A 16,316-nucleotide genomic window follows, 5' to 3' on the forward strand; every position below is an offset into this window, starting at 1 on the left:
CAAGCCAGCGCATGTCCAGGCCCGTCTGAAGTTTGCCAATGACCATCTGGATGATCCAGAGGAGGAATGGGAGAAGGTCATGTGGTCTGATGAGACAAAAATAGAGCTTTTTGTTCTAAACTCCACTTGCCGTGTTTGGAGGAAGAAAAAGGATGAGTACAACCCCAAGAACACCATCCCAATCGTGAAGCATGGAGGTGGAAACATCATTCTTTGGGGATGCTTTTCTGCAAAGGGGACAGGACGACTGCACCGTATTGAGGGGAGGATGGATGGGGCCATGTATCGCGAGATCTTGGCCAACAACCTCCTTCCCTCAGTAAGAGCATTGAAGATGGGTCGTGGCTGGGTCTTCCAGCATGACAACGACCCGAAACACACAGCCAGGGCAACTAAGGAGTGGCTCCGTAAGAGGCATCTCAAGGTCCTGGAGTGGCCTAGCCAGTCTCCAGACCTGAACCCAATAGAACATCTTTGGAGGGAGCTGAAAGTCCGTATTGCCCAGCGACAGCCCCGAAACCAGAAGGATCTGGAGAAGGTCTGTATGGAGGAGTGGGCCAAAATCCCTGCTGCAGTGTGTGCAAACCTGGTCAAGACCTACAGCAAACGTATGATCTCTGTAATTGCAAACAAAGGTTTCTGTACCAAATATTAAGTTCTGCTTTTCTGATGTATCAAATATTTATGTCATGCAATAAAATGCAAATGAATTACTTAAAAGTCATACAATGTGATTTTCTGGATTTTTGTTTTAGATTCCGTCTCTCACAGTTGAAGTGTACCTATGATGAAAATTACAGACCTCTACATGCTTTGTAAGTAGGAAAACCTGCAAAATCGGCAGTGTATCAAATACTTGTTCTCCCCACTATATGTGGGGGCAAAGGACAGTCCTTTAGACAATACCCTTATGCAATCATCAGAAAGGGGTTCTCCAGAAAGGTTGATCACAGCCTTGTTCTGGTCCTGCTCCGTGTGGTTGGATAGTCTTGATTTCTTCCTCCCCCTCCGTGTTGGCCTCTTCCGCGTCCTCTCCCTCTCTTGTTGAGGTACCTGCGTGACTCCTCTTCTTGATCTAAAAAATCTTGGGAGGAGCTGGCCTCTGAGTGTCTAGGGTGATCCTCATCGTCACTGCTTGTAAAGTTGAAAGAAACAGATCTAGGCTTCCTCCTCTGCGGATGTGATTCTGAATTCTTGCGCGTTGGTTTTCTCCAGGAAAAGACCTTGCCATCTCTATAGTCTACTTCATCTCTTCTAAATTTTCTTAGCTTATCTTGCTTCAATGTCAGAGTGAATGTGTCTACTTTCTCTTTCAAGATCTCATCACATTGTGCTTTGTTGGAATTGTCACTGTGTTCTGTGATTTTCCTTTTTACTTCTTCAATTTCTGTTTGGACTACTTGTCTGTCCTTTTTAGATTATTCTATTAGAAGTAGCATTAGGTCAAAAGAACACTTGCTGAGAATAGCCTCCCATTTATCTCTAAATTCAGTTTTACCTTGTGCTCCAGTAGCTGGAAACTTCATAATACGCAGTCCTCTAGGGATTAGGCCTTTCCTCTAATAGTCAGACAAGGTGATAGAATTGAGGTCAAGTTTGGTGTCTTTCTCCATAAGGTGTTGCAAGTCTCTGTAAGCCTTGTTTAAGTCCAATCCAGTATTCTCTGTGGCTGTCATCTCATCTAGCAATGAGGTAGTGGTAATAATCCTTTGGCCCTCTTCATGGGAATAGGAAAATCTTATAGCCTCTTGGGTAAAATCCATAGTGAGTTGTTAAATCTCCCCCAAAAAACAGAAAAAATGACTGGAGCTGTTTCCTCTAAGCACCACCCAAGTGCTATGCTTAACTAGTAGAAAGATGAGGAAGGGAAATGCTACTAAGGTACACAATAGTAAATGTTGGTAGACAGAAGGTGCTCTTTGGTCAAAGGGGTGAATTGGTTATCAAAAAGAGAGGACCAAGGCACTCTTCATATAATTAATTAAATTGTCTTTATTAGTATGGCATGTTCAATAGAAACAAGATTTTTTTTAAATCCGACGCGTTTCGGCTGCATGGCCTTCGTCAGGGAGTACAAAGAAATAATACAATGTCCTCTTTTGAACAGCTTTTCCAATTAGCCCTAATTTGAAGAGGGAGTGGTTACAAAGTTGATTGGACACACCTAGTAAGCAATACTATACAAATGAAAAAGTGAAATACTGTAACTATGTTATCATACAAATACAACTCCAAGTTAGAAGTATCAGAACACTTAGAAAGGTAGTTCTAACCTTAAATATGACTAGGAAAAGTGTCGGAAGCTATTTTGTAAATGACATCGCCGAAGTCAAGGATCGGCAGGATAGTCAGTTTTACGAGGGCATGTTTAGCAGCATGAGTGAAGGAGGCTTTGTTGCGAAATAGGAAGCCGATTCTAGATTTATCTTTGGATTGGAGATGCTTAATGTGAGTCTGGAAGGAGAGTTTACGGTCTAACCAGACACCTAGGTATTTGTAGTTGTCCACATATTCTAAGTCAGACCCGCCAAGAGTAGTGATTCTAGTCGGGCGGGCGGGTGCAAGCAGCGTTCGATTGAAGAGCATGCATTTAGTTTTACTAGCGTTTAAGAACAGTTGGAGGCCACGGAATGAGTGTTGTATGGCATTGAAGCTCATTTGGAGGTTTGGTAACACAGTGTCCGATGAAGGGCCAGATGTATACAAAATGGTGTCGTCTGCGTAGAGGTTGATCTGAGAGTCACCAGCAGCAAGAGCGACATCATTGATATACACAGAGAATAGAGTCGGCCCGAGAATTGAACCCTGTGGCACCCCCATAGACTGACAGAGGTCCAGACAACAGGCCCTCCGATTTGACACATTGAACACTATCTGAGAAGTAGTTGGTGAACCAGGTGAGGCAGTCATTTGAGATACCAAGGCTATTTAGTCTGCCAATAAGAATGCAGTGATTGACAGAGTCAAAAGCCTCGGCCAGGTCGATGAAGACGGCTGCACAGTACTATCTTTTATCGATCGCGGTTATTATATCGTTTAGGACCTTGAGCATGGCTGAGGTGCACCCATGACCAGCTCAGAAACCAGATTGCATAGCGGAGAAGATACGGTGGGATTCGAAATGGTTGGTGATCTGTTTGTTAACTTGGCTTTCAAATACTTTTGAAGGGCAGGATGGATATAGGTCTGTAACAGTTTGGATCTAGAGTGTCACCCCCTTTGAATAGGGGGATGACAGCGGCAGCTTTCCAATCTCTGGGGATCTCAGACGATACGAAAGAGAGGTTGAACAGGCTAGTAATAGGGGTTGCGACAATTTCGACGGCTAATTTTAGAAAGAAAGGGTCCAGATTGTCTAGCCCAGCTGATTTGTAGGGGTCCAGATTTACCAGCTCTTTCAGGACATCAGCTATCTGAATTTGGGTGAAGGAGAAGCGGGGAGCATGGGCAAGTTGCAGCGGAGGGTGCAGAGCTAGTGGTAGGGGTAGCCAGGTGGAAAGCATGGCCAGCCGTAGCAAAATGCTACGAGAAATCTCGATTCTCGTAGATTTATCGGTGGTGACAGTGTTTCCTAGCCTCAGTGCAGTGGGTAGCTGGGAGGAGGTGCTCTTATTCTCCATGGACTTTACAGTGTCCCAAAACTTTTTGGAGTTAGTGGTACAGGATGCACATTTCTGTTTGAAAAAGCTAGCCTTTGCTTTCCTAACTGCTTGTGTATATTGGTTCCTGACTTCCCTGAAAAGTTGCATATCGCGGGGGCTGTTCGATGCTAATGCAGTACGCCACAGGATGTCTTTGTGCTGGTCAAGGGCAGTCAAGTCTGGGGTGAACCAGGGGCTATATCTGTTCTTAGTTCTGAATGTTTTGAATGGGGTATGCTTATTTAAGATGGAGAGGAAAGCACTTTTGAAGAACATCCAGGCATCCTCTACTGACGGAATGAGGTCAATATCCATCCAGGATACCCGGGCCAGGTCAATTAGAAAGGCCTGCTCGCTGAAGTGTTTTAGGGAGTGTTTGACAGTGATGAGGGGTGGTCGTTTGACCGTGGACCCATTACGGACGCAGGCAATGAGGCAGTGATCGCTGAGATCCTGGTTGAAGACAGCGGAGGTGTATTTTGAGGGTAAATTAGTCAGGATGATATCTATGAGGGTGCCCATGTTTATGGATTTAGGGTTGTACCTGGTAGGTTCCTTGATGATTTGTGTGAGATTGAGGGCATCTAGTTTAGATTGTAGGACAGCCGGGGTGTTAAGCATATCCCAGTTTAGGTCACCAAGCAGTACGAACTCTGAGGATAGATGGGTGGCAAGCAATTCACATATGGTGTCCAGGGCACAACTGGGGGCTGAGGGGGGTCTGTAGCAAGCGGCAACAGTGAGAGACATATTTCCGGAAAGGTGGATTTTTAGAAGTAGAAGCTCAAACTGTTTGGGCATAGACCTGGATAGTATGATAGAGCTCTGCAGGCTATCTCTACAGTAGATTGCAACTCCGCCCCCTTTGGCAGTTCTATCTAGACGGAAAATGTTGTAGTTCGGAATGGACATTTCTGAATTTTTGGTGGCCTTCCTAAGCGAAGATCCAGACACTGCTAGAACATCAGGGTTGGCAGAGTGTGCTAACGCAGTGAATAACTCAAACTTGGGGAGGAGACTTCTGATGTTAACATGCAAGAAACCAAGGCTTTTACGGTTACAGAAGTCAACAAATGATAGTGCCTGGGGGGTAGGAGTGATACTGGGGGTTACAGGGCCTGGGTTAACCTCTACATCACCAGAGGAACAGAGGAGGAATAGAATAAGGATACGACTAAAGGCTTTAAGAACTGGTCTTCTAGTGCGTTGGGTACAGAGAAGAGGGGCAGATTTCCGGGCATTGTAGAATTGATTCAGGGCATTATGTACAGACAAGGATATGGAAGGATATGAGTACAGTGGAGGTACACCTAAGCATTGGGTAACTATGAAAGAGAGAGCATCACTGGAGGTACCGATTGAGCCGGTCTCCGCGTGTATGGGGGGTGGGACAAAGGAGCTCTCTGAGGGTGGTTGAGCTGAACTTGGGGCTCTACAATGAAATTGTATAATAAGAACTAACACAAACAGCAAATGGCTAGGCATATTGACATGGGAGAGAGGCATAACGCAATCACAGGTGTTATTCGAGAGGGCTAAGACAACAACTGGTAATGGCGACGAAAGTTTGGGCTGAGGCTAAACAGATAAACAGGATGGGGTACTGTGTAAAGGAACAGTCCAGCAGGCATTAGCTGTGTAGCTGAGTGATCATAAGGTCCAGTGAACAGCACTAAGTAAGTCCGGGAGCATATAGTAGGCTGCTAAAGCACAGGCGAGTAGGAGGCACGGCTGTTGATTGCGCGTGCTAGCGGGCCGGGGCTAGCAGATGGATCTTCATGGTCGTCGCAACGGGAAGCCTGTTGAAACCACATCAGACGATTACGTCGGCAGACCATTCGTGATGGATCGGTGGGGCTCCGTGTCAACACTAGGAGGTCCCGTCCGGTTGACAGAGAGGTAGATAGCCGGGAGATGGGCCTGGCTCGAGGCTAGCTCAAGGCTAACTGGGGCTAGCTTCGGACAGTGGTGATTAGCCAACAACAACAACAGCCACTCGGGTGCAGCGAGCTAGTTGCGATGATCCGGTGTTAAGGTCCAGTGATTCCGGCAGAAAATCCGATATGCTCTGGCTCGATAGCGCGATGTGCAGATTGGACGATAATTGTCCAGGCTAGAGCTGGCTGGTAGGTAGTGCAGGCCACGGACAATGGTGAAGACCGCTAACGGTGGCTAATAGCAAGTAGCTAGTTAGCAGGCTAGCTGGCTAGTTTCAGCCAGAGGTTCTGGATAAAAATAAATAATATAATCCGTTCCACATTGGGTGAGGTGGGTTGCAGGAAAGTATATCTAGTTAACGGATGGAAAGTGAGATTGAGAAATATATACGAAAATATATACGAAAAATACAAAAAAAACAAAAAACAGGCTATTTACATGAGAACACTATAGAAAACACGAACGCACTGCTACGTTCCATCAATGGATGTCGATTTAACTTGTTTTGACTGCTATGAGTAAGCAATAAGGCACGAGGAGGTGCCCCTGAGTTGCCTTATTGCTATTATAAACTGGTTACCAATGTAATTAGAACAGTAAAATGTAGGTTTTTGTTATTCCTTTAGTACATGTCTGCTATACCATGGCTTTCAACCAATCAGCATTCAGGGCTCAAACCATCCAGTTTATAATTGTAAATAAATCCTGTTTGCGCATGTGCATAACTATAGATAAATACGACAGGAGAGTTTGAGTGATGAAAGTTGGACAGAGGATCTCAATCTCTGCAAGAAACACTTGGACGAACGTAAAAAAATTAATGTTCGGCTATTTTCTGGCAATTGTGCCGTATTATGTGACAGATGTTAAGACTACAAACCGTTATACAGTGCCTTGCAAAAGTATTCATCCCCCTTGTTGTTTTTCCTATTTTGTTGCATTACAACCTGTAATTTAAATGTATTTATATTTGGATTTCATGTAATGGACATACACAAAATAGTCCAAATTGGTGAAGTAAAAAAAAAATTAATAACGGAAAAGTGGTGCGTGCATATGTATTCACCCCCTTTGCTATGAAGCCCCTAAATAAGATCTGGTGCAACCAATTACCTTCAGAAGTCACATAATTAGTTAAATAAAGTCCACCTGTGTGCAAACTAAGTGTCACATGATCTGTCACATGATCTCAGTGTATATACAGTTGAAGTCGGAAGTTTACATACATTTAGGTTGGAGTCATTAAAACTCGTTTTTCAACCACTCCACAAATAATTTTTCCAACAATTGTTTACAGACAGATTATTTCACTTATAATTCACTGTATCACAATTCCAGTGGGTCAGAAATTTACATACACTAAGTTCACTGTGCCCTTAAACAGCTTGGAAAATTCCAGAAAATGATGTCATGGCTGTAGAAGCTTCTGATAGGCTAACTGACATCATTTGAGTCAATTGGAGGTGTACCTGTGGATGTATTTCAAGGCCTACCTTCAAACTCAGTGCCTCTTTGCTTGACATCATGGGAAAATGAAAAGAAATCAGCCAAGACCTCAGACATCTTTTTGTAGACCTCCACAAGTCTGGTTCATCCTTGGGAGCAATTTCCAAATGCCTGAAGGTACCACGTTCATCTGTACAAACAATAGTACGCAAGTATAAACACCATGGGACCATGCAGCCGTCATACCGCTCAGGAAGGAGACGCGTCCTGTCTCCAAGAGATGAACGTACCTTGGTGCGAAAAGTGCAAATCAATCCCAGAACAACAGCAAAGGACCTTGCGAAGATGCTGGAAGAAAACGGGTACTAAAGTATCTATATCCACAGTAAAACGAGTCCTATATCGACATAACCTGAAAGGCCGCTCAGCAAGGAAGAAGCCACTGCTCCAAAACTAGACTATGGTTTGCAACTGCACATGGGGACAAAGAATGTACTTTTTGGAGAAATATACTCTGGTCTGATGAAACAAAAACAGAACTGTTTGGCCATAATGACCATCGTTATGTTTGGAGGAAAAAGGGGGTGGCTTGCAAGCCGAAGAACACCATCCCAACCGTGAAGCTCGAGGGTGGCAGCATCATGCTGTGGGAGTGCTTTGCTGCAGGAGGGACTGGTGCACTTCACAAAATAGATTGCATCATGAGGAAGGAAAATTATGTGGATATATTGAAGCAAAATCTCAAGACATCAGTCAGGAAGTTAAAGCTTGGTCGCAAATGGGTCTTCCAAATGTACAATGACCCCAAGCATACTTCCAAAGTTGTGGCAAAATGGTTTAAGGACAACAAAGTCAAGATATTGGTGTGGCCATCACAAAGCCCTGACCTCAATCCTATAGAAAATGTGTGGGCAGAACTGAAAAAGCGTGTGCGAGCAAGGAGGCCTACAAACCTGACTCAGTTACACCAGCTCTGTCAGGAGGAATGGGCCAAAATGTACCCAACTTATTGTAGGAAGCTTGTGGAAGGCTACCAGAAATGTTTGCCCCAAGTTAAACAATTTAAAGGCAATGCTACCAAATACTAATTGAGTGTATGTAAACTTCTGACCCACTGGGAATGTGATGGAAGAAATAAAAGCTGAAATAAATCATTCTCTCTACTATTATTCTGACATTTCACATTCTTCAAATAAAGTGGTGATCCTAACTGACCTAAGACAGGGAATTTTTACTAGGATTAAATGTCAGGAATTGTGAAAAACTGAGTTTAAATGTATTTGGCTAAGGTGTATGGTTGTTCTTTAAAAGTGCTTTCCTCTCAATCTTAAATAAGCATGCCCCATTCAAAAAATTCAGAACTAAGAACAGATATAGCCCCTGGTTCTCCTCAGACTTGACTGCCCTTGACCAGCACAAAAACATCCTGTGGCGTACTGCATTAGCATCGAACAGCCCCCGCGATATGCAACTTTTTAGGGAGGTCAGGAACCAATATACACAATCAGTTAGGAAAGCAAAGGCTAGCTTTTTCAAACAGAAATTTGCATCCTGTAGCACTAACTCCAAAAAGTTTTGGGACACTGTAAATGTATGTGGACAACTACAAACACCTAGAGTATGTGGACAACTACAAATACCTAGGTGTCTGGTTAGACTGTAAACTCTCCTTCCAGACTCACATTAAGCATCTCCAATCAAAAGTTACATCTAGAATCGGCTTCCTATTTCGCAACAAAGCCTCCTTCACTCATGCTGCCAAACATGCCCTCGTAAAACGGACTATCCTACCGATCCTTGTCTATTCGGCGATGTCATTTACAAAATAGCCTCCAACACCCTACTCAGCAAATTGGATGTAGTCTATCACAGTGCCATTCGTTTTGTCACCAAAGCCATGTCATCTATAAATCACTGCTAGGCAAATCCCCGTCTTATCTTAGCTCACTGGTCACCATAGCAACACCCACCCGTAGTCTGCGCTCCAGCAGGTATATCTCACTGGTCATCCCCAAAGCCAACACCTCCTTTGGCCACCATTCCTTCCAGTTCTCTGCTGCCAATGACTGGAACAAACTGCAAAAATCTCTGAAGCTGGAGACTCTTATCTCCCTCACTAACTTTAAGCGTCAGTTGTCAGAGCAGCTTACCGATCACTGCACCTGTACACAGCCTTTCTGAAATTAGCCCACCCAACTACCTCATCCCCATATTGTTATTTATTTTGCTAATTTGCACCCCAGTATCTCTATTTGCACATCATCTTTTGCACATCTATCATTCCAGTATTATTCGAAATTGTAACTATTTTGCACTATGGCCTATTTATTGCCTTATCTCCATAACTTAGTACATTCGCACACACTGTATATATATTTTCTGTTGTATTTTTGACTTTATGTTTTGTTTACCCCATATGTAACTCTGTGTTGTTTTTATCGCACTGCTTTGCTTTATCTTGGCCAGGTCGCAGTTGTAAATGAGAACTTGTTCTCAACTGGCTTACCTGGTTAAATAAAGGTGAAATAAAAATAAAATGTAAACTTCCGACTTCAACTGTACACCTGTTCTGAAAGGCCCCAGAGTCTGCAACACCACTAAGCAAGGGGCAACACCAAGCAAGCGGCACCATGAAGACAAAGGAGCTCTCCAAACAGGTCAGGGACAAAGTTGTGGAGAAGTACAGATCAGGGTTGGGTTATAAAAAAATATCAGAAACTTTGAACATCCCACGGGGGGGGGGAATAGTTATGCACGCTCAAGTTTTCATTGTTTTTCTTCTCATTTCTTGATTGTTTCACAATAAAATATATTTGCATCTTCAAAGTGGTATGCATTTTGTGTAAATCAAATGATACAAACCCCCATAAAATCCATTTTAATTCCAGGTTGTAAGGCAACAAAATAGGAAAAATGCCAAAGGGGGTGAATACTTTCGCAAGCCCCTGTAAATTGCCTATTTGCAAGATTGACTTGTTATTTCAATAGGTATAGGCTACTGACTAAAATCTGGGTTTATAATTGCAATTACATTTGCCATGGTTTGCTGAGCTAGATGGGAGTATAGCTAGACGGTACACTGTCCTTCTCTCAGAACATATCAAAGCTGCAGGCTAAGGATAAATCTAGACTTGGTTTCCTCTATCGTAATCGCTCCTCTTTCTCCCCAGCTGCCAAACTAACCCTGATTCAGATGACCATTCTACCCATGCTAGATTACGGAGACGTAATTTATAGATCGGCAGGTAAGGGTGCTCTTGAGCGACTAGATGTTTTTCACCATTCGGCCATCAGATTTGCCACCAATGCTCCTTATAGGACATATCACTGCACTCTATACTCCTCTATAAACTCGTGATGTCTGTATACCCGTCGCAAGACCCACTGGTTGATGCTTATTTATAAAACCCTCTTAGGCCTCACTCCCCCCTATCTGAGATGCCTACTGCAGCCCTCATCCTCCACAAACAACACCCGTTCTGCCAGTCACATTATGTTAAAGGTCCCCAAAGCGCACACATCCCTGGGTCGCTCCTCTTTTAAGTTCGTTGCAGCTAGCGACATGGAACGAGCTGCAAAAAACACTCAAACTGGACAGTTTTATCTCCATGTCTTCATTCAAAGACTCAATCATGGACACTCTTACTGACAGTTGTGGCTGCTTCGCGTGTTGTATTGTTGTCTCTACCTTCTTGCCTTTGTGCTGTTGTCTGTGCCCAATAATGTTTGTACCATGTTTTGTGCTGCTACCATGTTGTGCTGCTGCCATGTTGTGTTGTCATGTGTTGCTGCCATGCTATGTTGGTGTCTTAGGTCTCTCTTTATGTAGTGTTGTGGTGTCTCTCTTGTCGTGATGTGTGTTTTATTTTTAATCCCAGCCCCTGTCCCCGCAGGAGGCCTTTTGCCTTTTGGTAGGCCGTCATTGTAAATAAGAATTTGTTCTTAACTGACTTGCCTAGTTAAATAAAGGTTAAATAAAATAAAATAGGTAGCCTATAGCCCCTGATAGGCCAACATCTAATTTCAGGGAAAAGTCCACAATGAAACTGACATTAAATGTGGAGAATGATACATTTGCGATAGAGCTGTGACCATAATCACAATTGATAACTTCTAATTTAATTAACTAAACATGGCCATTAATAATTGCATAATAACACAAGGCAACAACAACAAACTGAGTTATAGGCTATTTATTAAATCCGTTTGCCAGCTCCAGGTAGACTACAGAAGTGGAACAAATTGATTTGCAATGACTTCAGTCATTTCAACATACTGTATTTATTGTATCAAATGGTAGGCTACAGTAGCCTACAATGGCATGTCAACTACTTGGTGGCCAACAGATGCAAATGTAGCCTATCATTCTCCACATTTAATGTCATTTTCATTGTCGACTTTTTCCCCATAACACAAGCACGCGAGGAAGTTCCATAACTTCCATTTCAAATTACGCAGCGCTCCAGACCCTAGAACTGAGCATGAGTAAAACCCTTCGCTTGATACGGTTATCCATAAGTAAAGTCAACATTAGAATGCAGTTTACTTTAAACCACCTCTGAGCAAACTTATCGAAAGAGCTCTAGTGCGCCTAAAGTCGTTTTCCAATGCTTTGTCGCCGTTATATCAGTTTTAGCGCGTGAATATGTTTTATGGAAAAAGGGTGATAATGACCAATCTAAATAGCCTACCAACAACTGGTAAAAAGTTGTCACGACGTGCACATTTGCTGCTCGGTCTCCGTGACTCAGCTGCCTCTCAACGCACACACACACCTCCGGCCCTCCCCATCTCCACCTGTCACTCAATTCAATTCAAGGGGCTTTATTGGCATGGGAAACATATGTTTACATTGCCAAAGCAAGTGAAATGGATAAACAAAAGTGAAATAAACAATAAAAAGTGAACAGTATATATTACACTCACACAAGTTCCAAAAGAATAAACACATTTCAAATCTCATTATGTATTGTAACGATGTGCAAATAGTTAAAGTACAAAAGGGAAAATAAGTCAACATCAATATGGGTCGTATTCACAATGTCACGACTGTCTGTGAGATGCGGTAAACGAAGTCAGGCGCAGGACACAGAACTCTCGGATACGTACTTTTAATACGAAAAGGATCCAAAAGGACACAGAAAATAACTCCACGCAGGGAGGAAATAACCAGCTCACAAAATAGACAACCGTGAAGGGGAAAACAATCACACACAAAGTACAGATGAGAGACAGGGGTAATTATAAGGGAAACAATTAACATAATGACGAACAGGTGTAAACAATACAGACAAAACTAAACAAACACCGATAACATCGAACGGCAGTAGCTAGTACTCCGGGGACGACGAACGCCGAATCCTGCCCGAGCAAGGAGGAGGAGCAGCCTCGGCAGAATCCGTGACAGTACCCCCCCCCTTGACGCGCGGCTCCAGCCGTGCGCCGACCCCGGCCTCGGGGACAGCCAGGAGGACGCGGAGCAGGGCGAGTTGGGTGACTCCGGTGGAACTCTGTCAACAGGGAGGGATCTAGGATGTCCCTCCTAGGGACCCAGCACCGTTCCTCCGGACCGTACCCCTCCCACTCCACGAGATACTGCAGACCCCCCATCCGACGCCTCGAATCCACGATGGAACGGACTGAGTACGCCGGAGCCCCTTCGATGTCTAGTGGGGGCGGAGGGGCCTCTCGTACCTCATTCTCCTGGAGTGGACCAGCTACCACCGGCCTGAGGAGAGACACATGGAACGAGGGGTTAATGCGATAATTAACAGGCAGCTGTAACCTATAACATACCTCGTTCAATCTCCTCAGGACTTTAAATGGCCCCACAAACCGCCGGCCCAGCTTCCGGCAGGGCAGGTGAAGGGGCAGGTTTCTGGTCGAGAGCCAGACCCGATCTCCCGGTGCATAAACCGGACCCTCACTGCGGTGGCGATCGGCGCTCGCCTTTTGCCGTCTGATGGCCCGCTGCAGATGGACGTGCGCAGCGTTCCATGTCTCCTCCGAGCGCCGAAACCATTCATCCACCGCAGGAGCCTCAATCTGGCTCTGATTCCAGGGTGCCAGAACCGGCTGATAGCCCAACACACACTGGAAAGGAGTGAGATTAGTGGAGGAGTGGCGGAGTGAGTTTTGGGCTATCTCTGCCCAGGGAATATACCCCGACCACTCCTCCTGCCGGTCCTGGCAGTAGGACCTCAGAAACCTACCCACATCTTGGTTTACTCTCTCCACCTGCCCATTACTCTCAGGGTGAAAACCCGAGGTAAGGCTGATCGAGACCCCCAAACGTTCCATAAACGCCTTCCACACTCTAGAGGTGAACTGGGGACCCCGATCAGACACTATATCCTCAGGCACCCCGTAGTGCCGGAAAACGTGAGTAAACAGGGCTTCGGCCGTTTGTAGGGCTGTAGGAAGACCTGGCATAGGGATGAGACGGCAGGCCTTAGAAAACCGATCCACAACGACCAAGATCGTGGTATTCCCCTGGGAGGGGGGAAGGTCCGTGACAAAATCCACCGACAGGTGAGACCACGGCCGTTGTGGAACGGGGAGAGGTTGTAACTTCCACCTGGGCAGGTGTCTAGGCGCCTTACACTGGGCGCACACCGAGCAGGAAGAAACGGAAACTCTCACATCCTTAGCTAAGGTGGGCCACCAGTACTTCCCGCTAAGACAGTGCACCGTCCGACCAATACCAGGATGACCAGAGGAGGGTGACGTGTGAGCCCAATAAATCAGTCGGTCATGGACCTCGAGCGGCACGTACCTCCGTCCCTCTGGACACTCTGGGGGAGAAGGGTCGGTACGTAACGCCCGCTCGATTTCCGTGTCGACCTCCCACACCACCGGTGCCACGAGACAAGACTCCGGTAGTATGGGAGTGGGCTCAATGGACCTCTCCTCTGTGTCATATCGTCGGGACAGGGCGTCTGCCTTAACGTTCTGTGACCCGGGGATATACGTGATCTTAAAGACAAACCGGTCCAGAAACATGGCCCACCTAGCCTGACGAGGGTTCAGTCTCTTCGCTGCCCGGATGTACTCCAGGTTACGATGGTCAGTCAGAATGAGAAAAGGGTGATTAGCCCCCTCAAGCCAATGTCTCCACACCTTCAGGGCCTGTTCCACAGCTAGCAGCTCTCTGTCCCCCACGTCATAATTGCGCTCCGCCGGACTGAGCTTCTTAGAATAGAAAGCACAGGGGCAGAGTTTTGGAGGCGTGCCCGAGCGCTGAGACAGTATAGCACCGATCCCCGCCTCGGACGCATCCACCTCGACTTGGAACGCCAAAGAGGGATCCGGATGTGCCAGCACCGGAGCTGAGGTGAACAGGTCCTTCAAATGACTAAAGGCACTGTCCGCCTCAGCCGACCACTGCAAACGCACCGGGCCCCCCTTTAGCAGGGAGGTAATGGGAGCCACTACCTGTCCAAAACCCTGGATAAACCTCCGGTAGTAATTGGCAAAACCCAAAAACCGCTGCACCTCCTTTACTGTAGTTGGAGTCTGCCAATTACGCACGGCTGAAACGCGGTCAATCTCCATCTCCACCCCTGACGCAGACAACCGGTGTCCCAGGAAGGAGATGGACTCCTGGAAAAACAGACATTTCTCTGCCTTCACATACAGATCATGCTCCAACAGTCTACCCAGCACCCGACGTACCAGGGACACATGCTCGGTACGTGTAGCGGAGTATATCAGAATGTCATCAATATACACCACTACCCCCTGTCCATGCAAATCCCGGAAAATCTTGTCTACAAATGATTGGAAGACTGAAGGAGCATTCATTAGACCGAATGGCATGACGAGGTACTCATAGTGACCCGAGGTGGTACTGAAGGCTGTTTTCCACTCATCTCCCTCCCGAATGCGCACCAGGTTGTAAGCGTTCCTGAGATCCAATTTTGTGAAGAAGCGCGCCCCGTGTAATGACTCCGTCATACTAGCAATCAGAGGGAGAGGATAGCTGTATTTAATAGTGATCTGATTGAGACCACGGTAATCAATACACGGGCGTAAACCCCCATCCTTCTTCTTCACAAAAAATATACTTGAGGACGCAGGAGAAGTGGAAGGCCGTATGTATCCCTGTCTCAAGGATTCGGTGACGTATGTCTCCATAGCAGCCGTCTCCTTCTGAGACAGAGGATACACATGGCTGCGAGGGAGCGCCGCGCCAACCTGGAGGTCTATCGCACAATCCCCCTGTCGATGAGGTGGTAATTGAGTCGCCTTCTTCTTACAGAAGGCGCTTGCCAAATCGGCATACTCAGGAGGAATGTGCATTGTGGGCATTTGGTTCGGACTCTCCACCGTCGTTGCCCCTACGGAAACACCTACACACCGCCCCACACACTGATAATAATAATAATAATAATAATATGCCATTTAGCAGACGCTTTTATCCAAAGCGACTTACAGTCATGCGTGCATACATTTTTTTTTTTTGTGTATGGGTGGTCCCGGGGATCGAACCCACTACCTTGGCGTTACAAGCGCCGTGCTCTACCAGCTGAGCTACAGAGGACCACGAGAGCCCTCTGTTGCTGTCAGAGTGCTGTGTGTGGATGAGTGAAAGGAATCAAGCGCAGGAACAAGGATGACTTCAACAGACTTTAGTAAGGTCCAACACAGGAAAAATGAGTCGCCAACCCAACCGGGCGGCGCAAACAATTACGCACAAACACAGTGCGGAGAAAACAAGAAAAGCGCACGCAGTGCGAACTCTCAAAAATACAACAACGAGAGATACAAACTCCTCGGAGGCAGGCTGACAATTAACAATCACGCATAACACCTGACCCAAACAAACGAAACTAAATAGGGAACACAATCAAACACAAACAAGGGACAGGTGTTACAAAGAGACAAAACCAAACGAACATGAAACATAGAACGGTGGCAGCTAGTACTCCGGAGACGACGACCGCCGAAGCCTGCCCGAACAAGGAGAAGGAGCAGCCTCGGCCGAAACCGTGACAGTACCCCCCCCTTGACGCGCGGCTCCAGCCGTGCGCCGACCCGGGGCTCGGGGACGACCCGGACGACGCGGAGCAGGGCGCGCAGGATGACCCCGATGGAACTCAGTCAGCAGGGACTGGTCCAATATGTCCCTCCTTGGCACCCAGCACCGCTCCTCCGGGCCGTACCCCTTCCACTCCACGAGATATTGAAGACCCCCCATCCGGCGTCTCAAATCAAGGATGGACCTCACGGTGTACGCCGGAGCCCCCTCGATGTCCAACGGGGGCGGAGGAGTCTCCTCTATCTCATACT

This window comes from Coregonus lavaretus (genome assembly GCF_964263955.1).
Source record: "Coregonus lavaretus genome assembly, chromosome: 11".
Classification (NCBI taxonomy): Eukaryota; Metazoa; Chordata; class Actinopteri; order Salmoniformes; family Salmonidae; genus Coregonus; species Coregonus lavaretus.